The sequence below is a fragment of the Notolepis coatsorum genome, assembly GCF_963971535.1.
Source record: "Notolepis coatsorum genome assembly, chromosome: 11".
NCBI classification, from domain to species: Eukaryota; Metazoa; Chordata; class Actinopteri; order Aulopiformes; family Paralepididae; genus Notolepis; species Notolepis coatsorum.
This window is the reverse complement of record NC_140175.1, coordinates 125643878-125649877: the sequence shown is the minus strand read 5'-3', so window position 1 is coordinate 125649877 and position 6000 is coordinate 125643878.

Here is a 6000-nt window from a genome sequence, read left to right as displayed (position 1 = left end):
AGGATTCGCCACTGGGTATATCCCTCCTCCAAATAGAGTCTAGGTGGAGGGTTTCATACGAGGCCGTTAGTAATTGATGATAAAAATCTGATACAAAACCTCTCGATGTCTCTCTTTCATAGAAAAATTTGTGGTATCTGTGGTGTGCAATTGGTATCCTTAATGGAACACCGTGAGACTTCAAACATAACAATAATTGTGCGTAAAAAAGATATGTGGAACCGGTGAGATTACATTTTTTTTCTATTTCATCATAGCTACAAATACCCTGTTTGTTGAAAACATCTCCTATATGTATGCCTTGCTTTTCCCATCTAGGGAATCTTATAGGTCGTTTTCTAATCAGGAGTGCATTGTTATTGAATAAGGGAGTATGATTATGCCATTTATGTGGGTTAGAATATTTTTTTTGTGTTTCACGCCATATCCGGATCGCATGTGTAAAATTTCAGTTCGCATTGCTTAATTGATATTTTGGTGTATACTATGTCCTGCAGTCTCTGTGGTGCTACTATATTTACTTCTAAATTTCTCCAGGATACTGATGCTTGGGGTTCAAACCAGGTTGTCAGTGGTCTTAAAGTGCACGCCTTAAAATAGTGGACAGAATTTGGAATTGCCATCCCTCCGTCGGCTTTGTTTCTCTGTGCGGTGGATCTTTTTATACGTGGTGGTTTGTTATTCCAAATAAATTTATATGCGGAAGAGTGTAATTTTTTCCAGTAACCATCTGGAGGGGGTAACGGAAGCATTGAGCTGATGAAGTTGATTCTAGGTAAGACATCCATCTTAACTATTGAAACCCGTGCCTGTACTGAGTTTTTAAGTTTTGACCACCTGTCAAGGTCGTATTTTATTTTATTTTGGATTTCTATGTAATTGTGTTTCACCGTTTGGCTTATGGTAGGGAATACTTCAACTCCCAAGTATCTAAAGTGTTTAACCATTGGTATTTCTTCTGGAAGACTTGTATTCTTTGCAGGGGCGTTCAGTGGAAGGAAAGCCGACTTTGGCCAGTTTATTTTAAATCCCGATAGGTCGCCAAAGTCATTAATCAACTTGAGAAGATAAGGCATTGCGGTGTTAGGGTTTTGCATGAACAGTATTACGTCGTCCGCATATAGACTAATTTTGTGTTGTGTGCCCTTGATTACGATTGGTTCTATGAGTTGGGATTGTCTCATATATTGTTCTAAAGGTTCTAGTGATAAATCGAATAGTCCGGGACTAAAAGGGCAACCCTGTCTAGAAGAGTGTGATACCGGAAATATTCCGGAGGTGATTATACCTGTTGTAATCATGGCCGATGGGTCTTTGTATAATACTTTAATCATATCAATGAATCCTTTTCCTAACCCCATCCTTTCTAATACTGCCCATAGATACGACCATTCCAGCCTATCAAAAGCTTTAATTGCATCCAGGGACAGCATCGCCTTGGGTGTGGTGTCGTCCTTGCTGGCATCTAGTACGTATAGTAATCGTCTTATGTTGTCAGTGATCAAACGGTTTCTTATGAAGCCAGTTTGATCCGGATGAACTAAAGACGTCATATGCTTTTGAAGTCTGATGGCTAATACCTTAGAGAATAGTTTGATATCGGTTCCGAGGAGGCTTACGGGTCTATAATACCGCACTCGGTGGGGTCTTTGTCTTTTTTAAGGAGGACTGTTATGAGTGCAATATTGTCGTTCTTATGAAAGTTCCCCTCCTTGACTGAGTATAAAATCATATTAAGTAATAGGGGTCCAATTATGTCCCAACATGAGAGGTACATTTCTGGTGGGATACCGTCTCTTCCAGGAGCCCTACCACTTTGCATTTCGGATATGGCCTTCCTGAGTTCCTCTAGTGTGATTGGTGTTTCTAACTGTTTAGCGTCCTCCTCTGAAAGTTTGGGGAGGTTAATTTGATTAAGATATGTGTCCATTTTGTTTTGATCGAAGGTCGTTTCTGATTTATACAAGTTGGAGTAGAATTCTTTGAATGTCGCGTTTATTTCTTTGGTGTCTGTTACAAGTCCTTGTTGTGCTTTAATGGAGGTTATATCTGCAAATTTTGCGTTAACTCTTAATCGCGTAGCTAGTAGGTGACTTGGTTTGGAACCTTGAGAGTAATGCTGTTGTCTTGTGCTACGTATTTGTACTTCAGATTGTTGTCTGTAAATGGCGTTAATCTCTATTTTTAGTAAATTAACTTGAGATTCCAGTCGAGCCGAGTCGTAAGAAGTAAATAATGTAGAGTAAAGCGGTTTGAGCATCGATTCTTGCGTATTTTGGATGAAAAGCTATCCGTGAAATCCTTGATCATTCCCTTTACCGACATCCATAATATTCTAGGGTCCGGCACCGAGTTCACATTCTCTGGTAGGAATACTGAAAGAGCTTATTTGAGTTGTGTAATGAATTCCTTGTTATTCAGCAGTGTTGTGTTAAAGCGCCATCTTGGGGCTCGGGATGATAGTACACCAAATGATCATTTTAGGAGTAAATAACCGTGATCTGATAATGCATTGGGTACCATCTCCACTTCATAGTTATCAAATAGTCTCGGTGTTGCGAAAACATAATCTATTCTGGAGAGTGTTTTATGTCTTGCTGATCGACAAGAGTACTTCCGGGTCGTGGGGTTGAGTGATCGCCATAGATCATTTACACCTGTATTCTTTGCCCAATCCTTTAACGCATTAGATGACTTTTTTTGTTTGTTGGAAAAGTTGGGATAAGATTTATCCAACCCACGGTCCCAAATGGCATTAAAATCCGCACCAATTATAAATGAGTATTCTGGAAGGTTTAACATTTCCCTAGTGAGTGCAGTGTAGAAATTAGTTTTGTATAGATTTGGGGCATATACCGCTACCAACGCTATTTTCCTATTCTTGTGTATAATCTTAGCTATGGTTATCCGACCATCTGCATCAGACCATACTCCCTTCAATTCAATATTCAATTTCCATTTCACGACTATAGCAACTCCACGGGTTCTCGTTCCAAAGGAAGAGTGACTAATGTTATGGTATGTGTTTTCCGCTAATGTAGCTTTGTCTCCCACTAAAATGTGCGTTTCGCTTAAGAAAGCCACATCAACCTGTTTGTTTTTCATCAATGTGAGCACGCTTTTGCGTTTATGTTGATTATTTATTCCCCCAGTGTTCCAGATCATTATATTCAAACTAGCCATAATCTATACATATTGATTTGTATTTGTTGGTAATATTTCTGGAGTGCGAATTCACAATGGATTTACATCCCACCGTTGAGGTCCCGTTGAGAGCCGAGCATAAAAACATACATATATACAAAAAAAAAAACCTGATCCCCCCTCCCTTACAGAGTCGTACAAGGTACCTATTTGATACCTCCTTCGCGTACAACTTCTTCCTTTCCTGCACCTCCGGTCTGCCCAGAATGAGCAATTTATCCTAAGCTTTCCTATGTATACCATAGAATCTTTTAATTCTAATTTAATAGAATGTCACCTGTGACCAAGCCTCTCTCCCGTTAATGTAATTATAACAGAATGAAAATTATACCTCAATTGGTATACTCATTTAAACTTTTTTTTTTTTTTAAACCTTCTATTAACATTTATTGGTTAGAACATTTCAGAATAAAGAAATAAAGAATAAGAAATAGTGATGTTTAGAATTAGATATCGAAAACCCATATAATCCGGGAATATCTACTTAATTTTTTTTAAATACCTTTGTATGTTTACACATCTAAACAACAAGGAGAATTTTAAATACTTGTATGCAGATCGTCCACCGTCATGCGTGATCATTAATCTGTTATGGTGGTCGTTGTTCTTCACATCTATTTCCTGACCAAGTTTCATATCGTTGTTATTTCACGGGGCCATCCTTGAAAAAGGTATTGTATTCCAGAGTGCTGCCCGCCGCTCGTGACTTGCAGATTGATGTTTTAATGTTCCAGTACATTCCTCGTGCCATAGAACAATAACAATCCAGTATATTCCAGAATATTCCGTTATGACTCATAGCCTTCATGTAAGAAAAATAGAGTCGAAAATTCTAGAATGTTCCAAAATGGTCGGTATCAAATCAAGATCTGCATATTACCGTGAATCTATATGGTGTTTAGCGTTTTATATCAAATTACTTATTTCTCATTGTTGTCAAAAGTTTGTATGTTGCCGTTTTTGATGTCCATGCAATTGTAGCGTTTTCCATGAAGGATGAGTCTTGTCATCCACTTTTTATATTCTTCATGTAATCTTCTGCCGCCTCAAGCGAACGTAGTACGAATCTCTTTCCTTCTCCCTCAACTATGGAAAGATTAGCCGGATACCGTAAGATGGGGTGGAAACCTTTCTCATATAGCCGGTTTACTACACCCTTGTAGCGGGCCCACAGAGTTATGGCTTCTTTGCACATATCTTCATAGAACCACACTCTTTTCCCTTTGTACATCAGTTTCCCCCATTTCTTGCGTGATTCCCTGATAACCGTGTCTCTTGTTGCAGTTTCCAGTAGACTAGCAATTATCACTCTTTCCTTGTTGTTATTATTGTAGTTTTCAGATCCAATTCTGTAGCGTTTGTCCACTATCGGTTCTGTAGTTAAAATTTCAGAACCTAGGATTTCGAATAGCACTGCAGCAAACTTGTCATCTGTGCAGATGACTGATTCATCCAAACCCACTATACGGAGATTGAATCTGCGGGCGTGCCGTTCTATTTCTAGCAGATGGATCAAGTTTTCCTCCTTGTTGTCATGGATTGCCTGCCGGAGCTTTTATTTTTCCAGTTGCATTTCCTTCAATACTTCGGCGATAGCTTCAGATAGTTCCTTATTCTTCTCCTCTTGCTTCCGTGAGTATTCGATCCCAGTATTTGCAACCGCCGTTATGCGATCGGATTGTCCTACAACCTGTGTCTTGATATATTCAAATTTAGCCTCTATGGCTATCTTAAATGCGGTAGCATTAATCTCGGCTCTTTCCACAGCTTTAGAAATATCAGTAACCTTGTCGGTTAAGATCTTCATCATATCTGTCATCAGCGTTTTGAAGTCGGGTGAAATACTCTCCATGCCTGTCTCGGCTGAGGTCGTTTGGATGTTAGAATCCATGCTATTATATGGCTTTTTATTCTCTATAGCGTCTGCTTTTCCCTTCCCTGTGGAACGTGTCACCGCGCCGTCTGCCGTTGGAGAATCTGCTTCACGTCTTTTTGAGTTATCTTTCTTTGCTGGCATGTCGCGTTTGACTGTTGATATAGTTAGTTGAAGGTCTTAGTTAATATATACGTCGAGGTTTAAACACATTAGTGTTGTATAAAGTAGGTTTTTAAGCGAAATTAACAAAAAATGGAGCAGAGCTTGTGACAGATGCGACCGTCACATACTGTCTCCTCCTTTTTTCTGTAATTTTTCTCCCATCCAAATTTCCTCTCGTGCGAATTCTCCCTCCCCTGTCCTGATCGTTGCTCGCATGTGCCCCCCACTGGCCGATCGTAGGGAGTGTAGAAGCCCATCACATGTCCCCTCCGATACATGTGGAGGCAGCCAGCCACTTCTTTTCACCTGCCAGCGCGGACTCTCATTGGTGAGGTGTAACGTGTGGGAGCCTCACACTGCCCCCGCCATCTCCTGTCTTTGCTGTGCAGGCGCCCTGATCGACCTCTAGGAGTCGCTGTTTACAACGACCAGATTACCACCCATCGACTTCCCTCCCGCTGACTCTGCCAATTAAGTCAGTATGACGGCCGGCCCAAGCCGGAGGCAACGCTGACAGCCGGATTCGATACCGGTGTCTCTTGCGTTGGTGACGAGTGTGATGTCCGCTGCGCCACCCAGCCGCCTGCTTCTTTCCTATTTTTAAACTGCCGCTTACAATTCAAAACCCCTGAACCACAGATGAACCACAGATGAACCACATATGAACCACATATGAACCACATATGAACCACAGATGAACCACAGATGAACCACAGATGAACCACAGATGAACCACAGATGAACCACAGATGAACCAC